Source organism: Macaca thibetana, chromosome 12, assembly GCF_024542745.1.
Source record: "Macaca thibetana thibetana isolate TM-01 chromosome 12, ASM2454274v1, whole genome shotgun sequence".
In the NCBI taxonomy this organism is placed as follows: domain Eukaryota; kingdom Metazoa; phylum Chordata; class Mammalia; order Primates; family Cercopithecidae; genus Macaca; species Macaca thibetana.
The window spans coordinates 102,376,379-102,395,757 of record NC_065589.1 but is presented as its reverse complement, the minus strand read 5'-3'; the positions used below and the strand labels follow the sequence as shown (position 1 = coordinate 102,395,757).

The 19,379-nt window shown below is 33.8% G+C and overlaps 1 protein-coding gene across 3 annotated transcripts in view; it reads right to left on the bottom strand.

The window, feature by feature from the left end:
- LRP1B (LDL receptor related protein 1B) overlaps positions 1-19,379 on the bottom strand; it is a 1,933,102-nt gene that overhangs the window by 381,237 nt on the left and 1,532,486 nt on the right. The gene's annotated exons all lie outside the window — the stretch shown is intronic.

Sequence of the window (19,379 nt, the reverse complement as noted above, 5' to 3'; positions counted from 1 at the left end):
TTCCTGTATCTTAATAAATTTTCAAAAGTATCCAACGTGTAACAATTAAGAGATGCTTTTGAAAATCTTATGTCAGCAATATCACTTTGGTACAATCATCATGAGTATTCCCTTGATACTATAGATCTGGAGATGTCCAGGAAAAGCAAACACATGGAAAACTACAACAGTATGAGAAATCCAAAATCTAACTCCTTACTTGAAACTATCAAACAATGGTAGATAATGTTTTAATAGGTTAATGTGGCAATTTATTTGCTTCTATTCAACTAATGAGATAAAAAACAAAACAAGAGAAAAAGAAATTAATTGCCAGCTAAAGCATGCTTTAAATGTCAGACAAAGATAAATGGTGATACACGGATCCTAACACATAAAAGTGACAAGGTGAAAAACAAAAGTAATTATTTCTTAAAATTGTATTCCCAATCTCTAGGGTACATAAAGTAGCTGTTTTATTTTTCATAGACATGCTTTGAGTGCATCTTTAAGTGTAATCAAATTATTACACTTTTCCTACATGTTATTTGTTTTCCTCAGAATTATTATTCTGAGCATGTTCAATTTAACAAAGAATATATACACCTTTTGCAGTCATACCAAGAAATTAACATTATTAAGACAGAGCATTTCCCCTGTTTTCCTCTCAAAGAATCTCTAAAAGGAATTATTCAGCTGCTATAAAATTAGGCATCTAAAAAGAGCTGTTTCCAGGTTTAAGATGAGTTAATACTTAGTTTGGGGGGATCAATAGGATTTTGCGGGAGGGCAAGACAATAATTAAAGCTTTTGAACAATATTTTTCATTTTTTTGTTATTTGTTTCTTTTTTACATACAACATGAAATATCCAATAAGAATGCAATTAATGGCTATCATTTTTAGTTACCACATGCTAGAAATGATGCAAACTGTTTTTCATACATCGTTTTATTTTATGTATAAATCTATTCTGTGAAGCTTATGTCATAATTTTCCATTTCCCAAGAAGAAAGCTGAAACGTATAGTCACAGGGCTGATAATATTAACACAAAATTTTTACTCCCCTCCCATTCATCTGATTCCAAAAGTCTATGTGCTTAGTAGCACCACTATTTGGATATGGATTTACAATGCTTATTACTTAACCTCAATCTAAACCAACCTGAAACCAAAGGAATGATTCATCAGTCTCAACTTGTTTGACTCTAGGAGAATCGTATACCTAGTAATATACCATAGATAGTCTCCCCTCACACAGTCAACAAAGCAGTCTACAAGGTATTAATGGGGGTGATTAGTACGAAAATGTAGCCTAGAGATGGTGGAAGAAAAATTATAAAACACAGTCACTGTAAAATCAGTTAAGCTAATTTTATGTGATGCATACAGTCCTCCTATTTGGAGTGAGTGGATGAAAAGTTGATCATGGTTAAGAATGTTTAAATCAGTAATAAGGCCAGGCGCGGTGGCTCACGCCTGTAATCCCTGCACTTTGGGAGGCCGAGGCGGGCGGATCACGAGGTCAGGAGATAGAGACCATCCTGGCTAACACGGTGAAACCCCGTCTCTACTAAAATACAAAAAATTAGCCGGGCGCGGTGGCGGGCGCCTGTAGTCCCAGCTACTCGGGAGGCTGAGGCAGGAGAATGGCGCGAACCCGGGAGGCAGAGCTTGCAGTGAGCCGAGATGGTGCCACTGCACTCCAGCCTGGGCGACAGAGTGAAGACTCCGCCTCAAAAAAAAAAAAAATAATAATAAAATAAAATAAAATAAAATAAAATAAATCAGTAATAAATCACATTTGCCAGTGTGTTTTTTAAATTTCCAAATCATTTCAGAAATGCAGTTAACTCTATTAGTAGTATCTGTAGTATTACACGCCTTTCATCATTCACAAATAAAATGAGAAACGGCAAAGCTCTGAAAAAATGTAAGCAAATGAGAATAATTAATCCATCCTCATTCTACATCTTCTCTTCCAGTAACTATGACATATCTTCCTCTTGGTAACTTTCTCTTGTCAATTCAGGAAGAAAACACTTGGTATCACCATTGAGATGTGGCAGATGCTTCTTTTCTATGGTTAACATAATTCCAGAGTTACTAGAGAACATAATACATCTCAATATCCAGGTATAATCTGTTTTACTTTATTTTTGTAATAGATTATAACCAGAAATTACAGTTAATAATTATCTGTTGCTACATCTTAAAATATTTTAGTAATGTACTTCTTTCTAAAAAAGATGCTTAGATCCTTATAAAAATATATTTTTATTAACAATTAACAAAAGTTAACAAATCAACAAAAATTAATAAATTTTATTAACAAAAAGCCAGTTAAAATTATTGAAATATTCTAGTTGAGATAAGACATATTTCTCAATTTGTGATGATTTATCGACAGTGAGGGGACATGTGGCATGTGTATGTGTACGTGTGCACACACGTCTGTGTTTAAAGATTGAGATTCTCAAAACAGTTGAACAGCCAGAATAGGACTTTGAATTACTGATCCTGGAAGGCAATTATGTAGTTTGAAAATAAAATAAAATGCCTATCTACCTAACCAGACCTGAAATATTGAGCAGAGTAAATCAATACAAAGCTAAATTCTTGGAACTCAAGGATGTAGCACCTACATCTACGAAGATGCAGGATAGGCGTAATTAAGAAGATATCTATAATAGTGCTGTTTCAGCAGCTCCATACTTTTCACCCCAGTAATATACATACACACACACACACACACACATATATGTACACACACACACACGTGTGTGAAATGTAACGCAAAATCAGTAAAAATTCCATCGCCTTACCTCATGCACTCGTCAAGAGAAAAAAAAAAAGAGTTTTCTTCCCTTTTACCCACTTTTGAGCAGGGAATTGGGTTTGGCTAAGCATGAGTCACGTCCCGACATGATTTTGCAGAAGAAAGAAGGGGAGGTCAACACATCAAAAAATACAAGCCAGGCAGGTAACTCAGAAACGTGGTTGTACCCTATTTCCTGGATTCTAGTTTCCATAGCCATGATGGGGAAATTGATTCTGATAGCTTGACAGAGAAATAAACCACTCCTCTTACAGCTACCCAAAGGACTTCAGTTCATAGAGAACATACTTTCATCTCATCACCACTGAGGAACAGCAATAGCCCCTTCTTGTCTGAACATTGTCTTAAAGGCAGCATAAGAGCTTACCAAATGGGAAAGGCAGTGAAGGATATTATTCATAGGGAGCCACATCCGTTAAACACTGTTATTCATCTGGCTAGGATAACAAGATAAATTCACAGATAAATTCAGTTGTGAAGTGGTTTGGATGGGTCCTCACCCAAATCTCATCTTGAACTGTAGCTTCCACAATCCCCATGTGTTGTAGGAGGGACCCAGTGGGGGATAATTGAATCACAGTGGCAGGTTTTTCCATGCTGTTCCTGTGATAGTGAATAAGTCTCACAAAATATAATGATTTTATAAAGAGCAGTTCACTGCACACACTCTCTTGCCTGTCACCATGTAAGATGTGCCTTTGCTGTTCTTTCACCTTCCACCATGATTGTGAGGCCTACTCAGTCATGTGGAACTGTGAGTCCATTGAATTTCCTTTTCTTTATAAATTACCCAGTCTTGGGTATGTCTTTATCAGCAGCATGAGAACAGACTAATACACAAAGTTAGCAGGAAATAATATCTATCTCAAAGACATGCTACAACTATAAAGCATCATAATGAAGTCCTCGTTGATTGTGTACTACTTTCTTAGGTACTGGCTTGTTCTCCAAAGCCACAGAGTATCAGTTTGTTGTTTGAAATTATACCATTAGTAGAAAGCATCCAAATCTTGTTTGGAGGATCTAAGTTACTTTGACACAAAGAAGCAGTCTTGATTTCCAGCCCAGGTAAAGAACCTAAATTAAGAAATTTCTTCACAAAATATTCTACATCTATATTGACTGTGAAGTTTCCAAGGAAAGAGGATCCTAGGTCCACCTCACTATCCAGATCTGATGTTGAACTCTTTGCAAATAGTACACATAACTCTGCTCTAACAAAACACTACCTCACTGAAATTGTGTCTAAATTCTACTCTCTGAAAAAATATTCTAAAAATTGTTTCTTTTCCTCCTTTTCTTTTCTTTTTTCTTTCCTTTCCTTTCCTTTTATTATTTCTTTTATCTTTCTCTTTCTTTCTTTCCCTTTCTTTCCCCATCCTTTCTTCCTTCTTTTCTTTCTTCTCTTTCTTTTCTCTTTTTTTCTTTCTTTCTTTCTTTCTTTCTTTCTTTCTTTCTTTCTTTCTTTCTTTCTTTCTCTTCTTTCTTCCTTCCTTCCTTCCTTCCTTCCTTCCTTCCTTCCTTCCTTCCTTCCTTCCTTCCTTCCTTCCTTCCTTCCTTCCTTCCTTCCTTCCTTCCTTCCTTCCTTCCTTCCTTCCTTCCTTCCTTCCTTCCTTCCTTCCTTCCTTCCTTCCTTTCTTTCTTTCTTTCTTTCTTTCTTTCTTTTTCTTTTCTTTCTTTCTTTTCTTTCCTTTCTTTCCTTTGTTTCTCTCTCCTTCCTTTCTGCCTGCCTGCCTTTCTTTACTCCTTCCCGCCCGCCCTTCCTTTTTTCTTTCTTCCTTTTTTGTGAGATTCACCATAGTTTTTCTAGTATACAGTCTCTATCATTGCAATAAGACAATAATTTGACATGGTTGAATGACAGGTTTATTTGACAAAATTCAATAACCTTTCATTATAAAAATATTCAACAAACTAGCAATAGAACTTCCTCAACTTGATAAAAGGAATATAAAAACCCAAGGCTCATATTATATTTAATGGTGAGAAAATGAATGTTTTCCCTCAAAAACGAGGACTAAAGGAAGCATGTACACTTTTACCTTTATTCAACTAATGTTGAATAAAATTGGAGATTCTAGCAAAGGTAATTGGGGGTGGGGGACAGTCAGAGAGAGAGAGAGAGACAGGGAGAGAGGGAGGGAAGAAGAGAGAGAGAGAAGAGAGAGAGAGAGAGAGAGAGAGAGAGAGAGAGAGAGAAATAAATGGCATCCAGATTGGAAAGAAAGAAGTAACACTATCACTATTTGCAGATGGCAAGTACTGGTATATACAAAAACTTAAATAATTTAATAGAAATGTATAGTCAGGTTGCAGGTTACAAAAGCAACATACAAAAAAAATCAGTTGTATTCTATATAAGAGCAATTAACAATCCAAAAATGAAATTAAGAAAACAATTTAATTTCTAATAGAATTTTAAAATATAGAATACTTGGAAGTTTAGCGAAATAATTTTAAATGTTAAAACATATACACCCAAGCTACAGTGCATCATTGAAAGAAACTAAGGATTTAAACAAATGGAAAGATAACAATGTTCATGGAATGGAAGGCCTAATATTATGAAGACGACAACACTATCTAAATAGATCTACAGATTTAATGTATAGAAATCCCAGCTGGTTTTTTTCCAGAAATTGACAACCTGACCTTAAAATGCATATGGAAAAACAGGGGACCCAGAACAGCCAAAAGAATCTTGAATAAAATAAAACAAAGTTAGTGGGCTCACACTTCCTGATTTCAACCTTGGTATGAAGTTTACAGTAATCAAGAGAGTTTGATTTTATTATAAGAATAGACATAGCTACATGTACCGGAAAAGTCCAATGAGAAAAATAAATTATCTCAAATATATAGTGCTCCCAACAATTGTACAGCCACATGCAAAAGAATTATATTTGATTCCTTCTTCATAGCGCGTGCGTGCGCGCGCACACACACACACGGATATAACTAAAAATATACTTTAAACCTAAATGTAGATGATAGATGATGAAACTCTTGATAAAAAATAGGAGGAAATCTTCATAACTTGGGGTTAAGCAAAGCTTTCATAAACATGACACAAAAAATACAAATGAGAAAAAAAAAAAAACAGATGTTAGGTCTCATCAAAATGAAAAACTTTTATACTTCAGAAGACAAAAAGCCAACTGACAGAATGGGAGACAATATTTGCAAATCACTTATGTGATAATGAACTTGTATCTTGAATAAATAATGAATGCTTTATATACTCAGCAATAAAACAACAACTAATCCAATTCAATAATGAGCAAATAATTTGAATAAATATTCTCCAAAGAAGATACACAAATGACTGATGAACACATAAAAAATGCTCAACACTATTAGACATCAAAGTACTGCAAATCATAATCACACTTGATATTCATTATGATGACTACAACAATAAGAAGTTTTCACAAAGATGTGGAAAAATTTGAACCAATATATATTGATGGTGGAAATGTAAAATGGAACAGCCTCTCTGTAAAGCAGTCTGTCAGTTTTACAAAATGTTAAACATAGAGTTACCAGGTGACCTAGCATTTCTACTGGTAAATATGCATCCAAGAGAAATGAAAACGTACCTTCACACATACACAAATGTTCAACAAATGTTCATAGCAGCTTTATTTGTAATAGTCAAAAGAAGAAACAGCCCAAATGTCAATCAGCTGATAAGTGGATGAATAAAATGTGGTACATCCACGCTTGGAATTATTCAACAATAAAAAAACTGAAGCACATATATACGCTAAACTCAACCCACCCCCATATATATACACACACACACATATACACACACACACACACATAGATGTATATATATGTATCTGTATACATACAGGACACAATTATAGAGAATTATTTTAAAGTACATAGACATGTAGATATGGTTTAGTTATCTCGTAGATATATTATAGAAAATTTAAATACTTGGCAATTTCCCTTGAGACTACCTTATTAGAATGCTTCACAAATGATTAACTGGATTATTTTCCTTTTCCTAACCATTCAATCGATGAATGGGATGCAATAGATTTTAATGTGGACTGCTTACTGTGAATTAGACTACCACTAATCTGATTTAAAAGTTCAGAGTCATTTTTATTTTTCCCCCCACATCAACAAACATATTATCCAAATAAAATTATCTAAAATAATATTTTTTCACCATTCTAATTTACTAAAAATTAAATAAATTAAAAATCTACATTGTAGTCTGAAAATTAAAACAAGAAGCAATTAAACTAGAAATAAAAATTGTCATTATTTTGTGTTTATGAAAGCATGGAAAAACAGATAATCTACTAAAGTTGATTATCTACTAAGTTGGGTAAGCTGGCAGGCAATAAATAAGTAAATTAAAATCAATAGTTGTATAATGTACAAAAATAACCAGTGAGAATATACAATGGAAAGAGGATGCCAGTCCAAGTAGCAGCTAATCCTGCTGGTTCCAGTGAACAAGCACACACAAAAAACTATGCAACTCTTGATCACCTGAATTTAGATCTTCTTGTAGCCAAAGCATTGTAATAATGCTACTTTTCATGAATGTGGATCTGTTAACTTTAGGTTCTTACCCCTCTAACAAGAAGAGATCCAACCCTTTCAAAGGACTTAAATGGGGAAAAATATTATCCTACTTTCTTTTGTCCTTATTATCGCACTTAGTAAAACACATGACTTTCCCAAATCAAACATGTTTGCAGAAATGCAACTCTATTTTTAACAGACAAGCTTTTATTGTTATCCCTCAAGCAGTTTTAATTTCCTGAACCAGAGCATCTCAAATATTTCCATGTCATAAGAGAGTCTTTGCTTTAGACTGCATAGCAAAATAGGTCTATTTATTTGGTTTTCCCAAAACAACAACAACAACAAAACAATTTGTCCTGAAAGAGTATTGAAGCAGCTTAAAATAGCTTGAAGCTTTAAAGTGTCAGTGATTTGTTTGTTTGTTTGTTTGACCCAGTGTGGATTTCTTTTTCTGGGTTTAAAAATATTCAACATCAAAGTTTCAGCCAGGATTTCAGACTCAGTTGAAAATTATACAGACTTAAACACGTCTCAACAATTGCCTCTATTTCATGTCACTACTACTGGAAGGAAAGTAATACAAGCCATGAAAAGAATGAACACATATGTGATATCATTGTGTCAGTCCTTCTGTAGTCACCAGAGATAAGTACCGACTTTCCGAAGATTAAACTAACATTGACACTCTGCTAGAGCAGAGCATGAACTCCAAGGTGCCTGAAACCCTCAGATAGGCTGTAATTTGCCATCCAAGGAGAGGCTGTAAGACCCTATGTGTTCAGCCACTCCTGGAAAAAATATAATTAGAAAATTACTTGGAATCCATCCTTTCCTTAGTGAGAAAGTGAGATAAGTCTTCAGCTGAAAGCTGTGAATCGGAACCCAACCTCTAAATTAAGTATTATTTAAGGTTTCATTTAGGGTCCTCCTCTCTTCCTTTTCGCCTCTCTCTCTTATGTAAACTTCTATCCCTATGGCATTAAATATCATTTACATGCTTTCATTTCTAGTCCATATTTCTAATCTAAATTCCATACGTATGTCCAACCATGAATTAATATATCTTTGGGTATCTCAGTATCTCCGTATAAAATATGCAAATAGAAAAAGCGCTTCACCCCAATCTTAATCATCTGTATAAATTAGTTATCCTAATGATCTGTGAATTCTAGTAGTATTTATCCAGTTACTCAAACTGGAAGCCTAAGCAATCATGTTTCAATCTTCTATTTTTCTTGCTTTTTGCATATAATCATCAGTAAATGCTTTTAATTTTATGACAAAAACATATGTTGAGTATTTCCATTTTGTTTTCCGTTTCCGCTCTGATCACTGCCGTCACCTCTTGCCTAAGCTTCTGTCCCTAACTAGCCTTCCCAAATGTCTTTCTTGTCAATTCATTCTCCATCTAGCAACTCTAGGTAATAATAAAGCGTGTATCACATCTCTGCCCTGCTTAAAATCCTTCAATGATGTCCCATCACATTTAGAATAAAATTTGGTTTACTCCCTACCTGCTTCTTCAACCTTATCTCGGGTTACTGTCCCTCCCTTTTTATTATGCTCTGGCCACAGAGTGTTCTTTTCAGGGCTTCCATCTATAAAAACACAAGGTTTTCTTTTCTTGACACATGTAATATTCTTTTTCTTCCCGGGGTCTGACATTCCTTTGTCCATCCTCTTCGCCTACTTCATTTCTTCTATTCCTTTTTTATATCCTTCACAATGTATGAAAATTTTCTGTTTTGGTTGGTTTTTGTCTGTCTCACCCTACTGGAACGAGGGCAGGAAACATGACTGTCTTTTCTTAGTTGTTCCCTTCAAACTGAGCAAAGTTCCAGATACAGAGGAAGCAACCAGAATTACTTGTGGAATAAACCAATATGTATTTCTGAATCCACTGAATGCATGGTCTGCATATTTATGCTTTAATTCTTAAATGCCCAAGACCTAATATATCAGAGAGGTGTATAGAAGAATGAGAGCACAAACTCCGGATTCAGATAATGGCTTTGAATCCTTGCACTATCACTTTACTAGCAATATGATCCAGAACAAATTCATTTAGACTTTCTGTATATTTTTTTATTTATTTTTATTATTTATTTATTATTTGTTTTTGAGACGGAGTCTCGCTCTGTCTCCCAGGCTGGAGTGCAGTGGTGCCATCTCAGCTCACTGCAAGCTCCACCTCCCTCCATTCTCCCGCCTCAGCCTCCCGAGTAGCTGAGACTACAGGTGCCCGCCACCACGGCCGGCTAACTTTTTGAATTTTTAATAGAGACATGGTTTCACCATGTTGGCTAGGATGGTCTCGATCTCCTGACCTCATGATCCACCCTTCTTGGCCTTCCAACATGCTGGGATTACAGGCATGAGCCACCGCCCCCGGCCTAGACTTTTTGTATTTTTGTTCCCTTGTCTGAAATACGGAGATAGTAGTGGTACCAAATTCATAAGACATTTGTGATTATCATGTGAGCTAACATTTGTGTAGTATTTAGAACAGTGCCTAGCACAAAATAAGGGTTCGCTATATGTCAGCATTGTTGTTATTATTATTATTACATTGCTCTGCACAAAGCTACAGCCAATTACGCTTAACAATGTTGAAGCTCTGTTGGATAAGTTATCATCCCTATTTTTCTACACGTAGAATACTAGAAATGATAGGAATTATGTGAGTGAGTTTATGAACTGTAAGACTACAATCTAGATTGATAAATATAATTCTGTTTTTATTATAAGAAGTTGGGCTCCAGTTTATTTGTTCCTTATACCTTGTAATAAGCTTAGTCATTTGAACCACTTACGGTGTCTTTCAATTTTAGTATAACTTGTAGGATGACAATGTGAATATTTTCTGATCTTTTAGGTGGAGAAGTGGTGGGACTACTTGAAAATTAAAATGTTAGAAAATATCAAATTTTGATGATATAATGTGAAAGAGAGAAAGATAGAAAAACAGAGGGAATAAACTAAATAAAAGACTAAAAGTGTGTGTTTTTTTTTAAAGATATCAGTTAATGAAGTAAGAAAACAGAAAAAGGCTATTCCAGATGGTGAGGATCATAGAAAGAGTTTGGTTGTTTATCATCAAGTTTTGCAAAGAAAAGGAATAAGTACAGAAAATTCAAAGAAACATTGATGAATAGAAACATTTAATTTCTAGTAAATAAGCAGTGTGCTTTGACATTGACCTCAATATGAAAAGGTGTTAAGACTTTTATTTAAATAAAGCTTATTTATTCTCTCATCTTTTAAAAATCATTTGATATAGTCCAAATTACATACATATAATAAATTTTATATAATAAATTACCTGTTACATGAAAATACTGTATGTTACATGTGTACACAATAGTAAAATCCCAAAATGTATGGAAAAACCACTTGGCCTACCAACTAAAATTATCAATAGGAAAAATAAATGCTCACTTTATAAATGATTTCTTATTGAAATGTAGTATAAATAAAATTGACGTTAAAATGTTTACATGGAGTGGAAAGGGTATAAATGTAGACACTCTTAGTTGATGTTTAAGACAAAATAAAAACTTAAATTCCCTGAAAAGATTCTAATTTACAAGCAACAAAGATGATTGTTTATTAAGTACCTACTATGTGCCCAGCCCTGTAAAGAGAGACATGCAAAAAGAAGAACCCTAGCCTATACTCAAAGAAAAACTCATTTTTTCATTGACATTAATCAAGTGCAAAATTAGGTGGCAAATATTTTATGAGGTGTAATAATTCAAGAAAGTGTGTTTTTTAAATATGTTTGTATCACCACTTTTACTTCAGTCACACAGGCATTCTAACTAAAGTGTCTTACTCTCTAACGGTAATCATTGAGTTTCTTAAATTTATATTTGATTTGTATTTCTTACTAGCATTAATTTCTACATTTACCTCTGAACAAATTTTAAAATCTCCCTGTTTCCTTCCTTCATCTCCATCCCCATCATTCTTAAAGACATAAATTTGATTTATCAGAACTTGTACTTATTTATCCTCAGTGGGTATCAACTGCTGTGAATTTCTTTACTCAACAAGTCACACGTCACCAACGCCTCCTCTGTGTTTAAGCTTGGTTTGCATACTCTTCCATCTCCTACCTTTTTATTTGTCAGCATTTTCATTATGGTGGAATTTAATCTTTGTTTGCAACTCATTGATTGAGCACTTGATCTGTCTTCAGTCACACAATTAATTACCATGCTCAGACTCTGATGGCTGGCCTACCAAACAACAGACGACAAAGTCAACAATTTTAATACTGTCCTTACTATTAGTGTCAACTCTTATGCCTTTCTACACATCATAATTCTCTTGATATTGGAGCATTCTTCAATTTGCTTAGTATAGTTTTTTAGGAAGTGGAAGATTACTGGAGGAAGGAGCAGAATCACGGACTAAGTTCATCTAGCACAACTTTTGCTTGATGTTTTGCCCTTTCTGACACACTTTGGTCTTGACTTGGGGATTTATTTGCCACCCTGCAAGGTATCTCTCTTTTTTTTTTTTCCTTCTCTTCCCATAATTATCTTTTCTTACTTTTCATGATTATATATGTTCTTTCTCTCTGTCTCTTTCCATATATAGTCAGCAGACTATTGTCAGGTATTGGCTAAAAAAACAGTAAATTATTTTGTCATCCTTGAGTTTTCTCAGGCAGGCACATTAAAGGGGTCTAAGAACATTGTAGGGATGTGGCACTATATCCCTGGCATTATATAAATATATACAATTATATATGATATATAATTATATTACAATTATATTTCTATAATTATGTTATATATAATTGTACACAAAGTGACATTTTATATTTATATTATTGTACATATACACACATATATTATATATATATATATTATATATATGTATTTATCTCCTCCTCCTTCCCATGGTGAGTGCACTCCAAAGCTTTTAGTGAATGTAGGATTGTGACTCCAACTCTGAGAATCTTCATGATGACCCCTGACAATGGTTATCTCCTTGACCCAACTCTAGCCAGTTTCCCTGGAGCCTACTTCTCAACTAGGCCTCAGCCTTGACCTTTAAAAAGTTCAGACTCTCAGCAGAAAGGACTTCATCCACCCTTCTCTGCCCACATTAAAAGACTTAAACACTAACATAATTTCTAATGCCTCAAAGCCACATCCATATGATGACCCTAGTCTCCTTGAATGTGCCTGCCCCAGAAAAGTCGAGGATGACAAAATAATTTAATGTTTTTCTAGCCAATACTTGATAATAGTCCGCTGATCATGCTTTTTATAGTATTTATTCAAAAGGGTTTACAATTATGAATTTTTCCTCTGTCCCCTTGAGATGTGTATGTATCTCCTACAACTCAGGAATGCCTTTCTTAAAGACCTGAAAGCCATCCATTAGAAACACAATAATCAGAAAAGATAAGACATCTGTCTCCCAGTCTCTGTGGGAGAATAGTATTCTAACTTAGATTATAGAAAGCTAGTAGACACAGCTGGCCTAACTGCATTTACCCTGCCAAATTATTCATATTTCTTTACTTTCCAGACTTCAGAGAGCTCTCTCGCTCAGGCCGCTACTTCCTCATTCCCCTTTTAAATCACTCAGTCACCTCTGTACAAATCAAAGTTGACTTAGGTTATGCTGCACCTTACCCCTAATGGCATATTATTGATCAAAATCTACCCAAATTTTTATTCCTAATTCTATATCCTTCTATATCCTAATGCTATATCCTTCTCTTTAATTCCGTCTTTAGAATATGATTTCAGAGATTTAAGATTGTTTATTAACTTTACAGAGTAAATTTTTTTCTTCCTAGTAGTACTATTCACCCCTCAAAGGAAAGCTGTTTATTATGGTTGAATAATCAAGTTACTTAAAGGAAGAGTTGAAGAGATTTCCTAAAAAGAATATTCGGGGAAAAATAGATTGAATATCTATTCTAAACAAATATTTTTATCTGTTGAGAATAAGAGCAGAGAATTGGAGCTGAGTCGTTCAGGAAAATAAAGTTGTTTTTTTTAATGTTATGTGGCAGAAGAGAAGAAAAAGTTATAAGTTGATGACTGGAGATAAAAATTTGAGGAGACAAATATTATGATGTAATTGAGCATTTATTGAGTGGTGTTTAATGAAACCCTCCTTCACCACTCTCAATTGAATCTCCGATATAACATTGACTTCCTATTTAAGCTTGTTGACTTCCTAGGGTTGTGGCTTCAAGGAAAATCCAGGCAAAGAGCTTAAAGCTGTACATGGAAAATAAAACTGCCTTTGCAAAATTTATGACAGTGAGAGAAATCTGACCTCGCTGACTCCATCTTGCTTGTAACCTCCAAACTGCCATTGTTCCTTCCTGGGCATAGGCCAAGCTCTCTATGGGAAGAATGTAGTTTGTAGTTTAACCTTAAAATGAAGATAACAGCCCCTTCCTGAAACTGACTCCTTCCTTGCTTGGGGCTCAGGAGTTACGTAGCAGAGGCCATAAGATTTGTAACCTCCCCAAATACTCTTAGAGATATCATCGCTACTGCAAAACCTAAGATTGTTATTTGAGATATTTTTCAAACCTTGCATTCTGATGGACCGGCTCATGCCACCTGGACTGGTAACCCATACCAAGAAACAACTGGTCTTGCAATCCCACCCAGAAACTGACTCAGTGTAAAAAGACAGCTTCAACCCCCTAGGATTTCATCCCTGACCCAACAATCATCGTTCCCCATTCCCTAGACCCCTGACTGCCAAACTATCTTCAACACACCCTAGCCTCCACATTTCCAGGGAGACTGTCTGAGTAATAATAACTCCCGTCTGACTACTTGAATAATCCTGCAATTAGTAAACTCTTTCTCTACTGCAATACCACTGTCTCAGTGAATCAGCTCTATCTGTGCAGTGGGCAAGAAGAACCTGTTGGGCAATTACAAAAGCCCAACATGACTTGGTTATGGTTAAAGATTTGGAGCATGTTCTTTCATCTAGCTAGCTTTGATAAATCTGTGGGTGGGGGAGAGAGGCCACAAATACATTTTAAATAACTTTTTTTTAAGTAAATTTATAGGTAAAAATTAAGCTTGAAGGTCAGATAACCACCTTCATAACCACCTTCATCCGCTTAGCCTTGTTGGATTGCTCCAAACTTAATTTTAAAATTATTTTTGAATATTAAGGAATTCAACAAACGTAAGACACACTCAGTACCTATAATGAGTAGGTTCTGGAGATACAAAACTGACTAAGAATATGTAGAGCCTGTTTTCTGTATTCTAACCGGTCAAACGCAATAAGGTAAGTATAGAATATTTAAGGAATTTACAGTATCGTTGGGGAAATAGATATACAGGTAATTATGATGCAATTTACTAAGTATGAAGATAGCAGTTTAGGCAAAACATTATTGTATATTATTTAAATTTTAACTTTATTTAAATGTTTATGGGAGATTCAATTGAGAGGTGGTGAAGGAGGGTTTCATTAAACACCACTCAATAAATGTTCAATTACATCGTAATATTTGTCTCCTCAAATTTTTATCTCCAGTCATCACCTTATAACTTTTTCTTCTCTTCTGTCACATAACATTAAAAAAAATTATTTGCATGAAATGTTTCTCTTAGCTATTAGAGTGAAATACATATCACAATGCTGTTCATCAACTCCTCCAATCCCTGAAATTCCATTTACTTTGAACAAATGCCCTCAGAGAAATACCTTCTCAACATGCCTTCCTTATGCTAGGCTATTCTCTCACCTCTTTACACTTGTCCATATACAATAATGTTTTGCCCAAGTTGCTATCTTCATACTTAGTAAATTGCATCATAATTACCTTTATATCTATTTCCCCAATTATACTGTAAATTCCTTAAATATTCTATACTTACCTTATTGGGTTTGACCTGTTAGAATACAAAAAACAAGCTCTACATATTCTTAGTCAGTTTTGTATCTCCAGAATCTACTCATTATAGGTACTGAGTGTGTCTTACGTTTGTTGAATTCCTTAATACTTAAAAATAATTTTAAAATTAAGTTCGGAGCAATCCAACAAGGCTAAGCAGATGAAGGTGGTTATCTGACCTTCAAGCTTAATTTTTATCTATAAATTTACTTAAAAACAGTTATTTAAAGTGATGGAGGTATTAATAGTACTATTTCCTTGGAACTATTTTTTCCCTGTAGTTATTAGCAGTCAGTAATATGCACTCATATTCGGGTACATTGGTCTACTTAAAACAAACTATTTTGGAGGAAAACAATATGAAACAATGCTTTAGGACAGAATTACTAAAGAATGTGTTACTTACTGAAATAGAACTTAAGATAATCACTTATATATCTAATTTTAAAAGTTATTATAAAGAACTGTCATGTCCCAACATTCTCAATTTAAATTGTCTCTTTATTCAATCTATAGTTGTTTGCCTGAATTAAATTTGGATTTCAAAAATTAATTTTGGAATAAAATGTATTTTTTAAGTGACTCATTCCTTACTCTTTTTTTTTCACTCCAAAGCTCTGTTTCTAAATGATAAAGTCATTCCAGGAGTCCATTTGGGACTGTACATACTAAAGCCGATGGATTTATTGTTTATTATTACAAGTCTTAAAGAATAATTTAATGTGGCTCCAAAATATATATGCTGATTTTAAAAGATGCTTCATTTATGAATGATTCGAATATAAATTGTTTATTAATATTTATTAACTATCATTTTTTAAATACGCTGACAGAAAATTATCTTACCAAGTGATATTAAACTTTTTAGGAATCAAAAGTTTATCTTCAATAGTTTGTGAAAAAAATTAATTCTTTTATCCTTTGTTTATACTATCAGTTCATGCCCCAGCTAATTTCTTTCATTGTTCAGTGATTATCAATCTTGAATGCCGTCTGTCCTATTAAACTACTCAGTGAAAACAAAAAGAAGCAGCAACACTAACTTTCTCAACCTTATTTAAATAACAATCATAGATAACATTTATAGTGTGTGTTTGGGCTTCACATGTGCTAATTCCAATTTACTTCACAGGTTAATGATTGGGAACTTGGGTGTCATGAAACTTACATAATATCTAGTCAATAGTATTTATTGAGCACGTACTAAGTGCTCAGTACTATTTTAAGAGTTTATATACTATTTAATCTTAGGATCCACACATTTGCTTGATGGCTCTTTTTTTCTCTTTTTGTCTAACTGCACAAAAACTGTCTCCCTCTTATCTCAAACTGCCAGAACATGAAAACAGAATGTAAGCATCTTAAGATGTATGTTACTCTAAAGAATACCACATAGATAACTGTAACTGCATTTTATGTAAAAGGTGATACTGGCAAAACAGAAACTCAACTGAGTTTTGCTAAGTTAGTAACAGGGTAATTATCAACAAATCTAGTTATAAAATAGATCTATTATGGAAATAAAAATCAGTGTGTCAATGTGATCTAGTCAGTGCAATATTTCTTTCTCAGAGACTATTTTTAATAGCAAAAGCGGTAAGAAATTATTTTGATGCTAGGGATATTTCTTTCTGATCTTTTCTCTTTCTTGACATCAAGTTTGTCTTTGCACCTCAACTTATATAAAGGAAAATAAAATTTCAGATAAGGCTAAAGTTTAGATATATCAGCAGTACTCTGCCTTATCAAACATAGTTTAAAAAGAGATAAAAGACTTTCTATTCAGATAAAATGAGTAGATAATATTTATAATTCCAAGAAAATAATTATAGTTATTATTCATAAAAACACAAAAAGTAAGTTCTATTTTGAGAAATCTACATTTCCCAGCTTTGTGTTGTTTCCTTGAACTAATCATCTGGTCCTCCAAAATCCTACTTAATTAGGAAAATTTTTAAAATTATTGAGGACTTTTTTTCTATTATTTTGAGAAAAAATTGAAAGGAGTAGAATAAAAGTACCCTGGAAGCTTAGGAAATCCTGTTAACTAAGTTCTGATTGCTGTCTTTTAACCTTTTAAAAACACTTTCAGTGTGAAGAGAAACATTTCTTGTTTATTTGAATTTTCATTCTGACGTTATACACTAGTTTTAAACATTTCTCAACTTTGTTGAAATTTACTATTCAGTTATAATAATAGAAAAAGGAGAAGTTAAAATATTTACATTCAAAAGTGTGTTGATTGCATGCATATATTCCTAGAGTAAAAGAGATTAAAAAAAGAAACACACTTACCTTAAAAAGATAAGCAAACAAATTAAGACAGAGAAAAAATAAAAATAATAAAATAAAAGAAGGTTTTATAGAAATGAGGGCTCCAAAGAACTATCTAGGGCTAAAAGAAAGTAATAATGGGCAAGAGTCACAAATATCAAATCTCCCAAAGAAAAGACATGGCACAAGATGTAAAAACCAATTTTAATGGATTTTTATACATGTAAAATTCAACATATATGAAAAACTCCAAGGTTCTTGAGTGAGATTAGTAAGAATTATGTGATAGAAAATAGGTAGAATTGAAAAATTCAATAATCCTTTACCTCTTCATTAGGCATACATTTGAGAAAATAAGTTAGAAACAAAGATATGCCTTCTGAAAGAGAAGGAAACAAATATCTCTTCATGCCATGCCAGAACAAGTTAGAAAAACAAAAGACACAAACTAAAACATAAGAACACAAATCTGTTCATATTTAGGACAGAAGAACTTAGGAAATAGAAGCAGTTTATTTTCTAAACAAATTTGTAAGCTTATTTCCTAGCTGATGAGCTTGAGGTCAAGAGTGTCAGGGAATGACAGGGGGCTGGAAAGGTGGCAGGAAATAACACCTGGTCCCCTCATACAGGACAGAAATAGCAGTCATATCCTTTTGAGTCAGAGTTGGGGACGAGATGGAGCTTGAAGATCTTACTCAAATGAAAATCTAAGAAGGTATAATAATGTGGGTGGGGAAATAATCTTTTTTGTTGTTGTTATTGTAAAAGGTTTATCCAAAGACTTTTACGTAGCTACTCTGACAGAAATGGGCATGAAAGGCCAGGTGCCAATATGGGACCTCTAATTGCTACACTTCCCACACATCTCTCCTCACCTCAGGTGTGCAAAATCTGAATATTTTTACAATTGCAGAATGGATTGTTTTTGTAACTTGACAAACATTTATTGATAATGATTTAGAATCTGATGGTATGTATATCTATCTGTCTACACACACACACACACACACACACAACAACAACAACAACAACAACTCCTACTCAAAAGGAAATGACTGCTGTTTCCGTCGTGTTTGAGGGGACCAGGTGCTATTTTCTGCCACCTTCCCAGCCCCCTATTATTTGCTGACAATCTTGACCTCAAGCTCATCAACAAGGAAATAAACTTACAAATTTGTTTCAAAAATAAACTGCTTGTATTTCCTAAGTTCTTCTGTCCTAAATATGAACAGATTTTTGTTCTTATGTTTCAGTAATTGTAACACACATACCTATAAAGATATGTGTGTGTATGTATATGTATATACTTAAAAAAAATTTGCTAGATGTAAATTAATCATAGAAATGGCTAAGATGGATAATGGAATAAAATGGGTGAAAGACTGTGGCACTCAAAACCGGATGAAACTCAGGGCTGTCAACGTCTTGAGCACAGACTGACAACTAATTTTTAATCCAATCACTGCTACTGCCTGACTGAGTGACCAAGTGGGAGTCCCCATATAACCTTGTTTCTCATCTATAAAATGGCATTACTAACCAGAAGTTCCTTAACTGCTCTAGGTGTGTTATGAAGATAAATGGGATCATTTCTATGTAAAGTTTATGATTTGTTGGAAACAAGTATTATGGAAATAAATGTTGGCATTATTATGGCAATGCAGAGGTGTGCAATACATTATAACAAAATAACATTCCATCTTTCTATCATTTTAAAGATTATAGAAGCTTTACACAGAAAATGAAGAAGATATTTAAATATTTCATATAAATAAAAATGAGAAAGATACTTATGACCAAAACAGTGTCAAATATGATAGATAG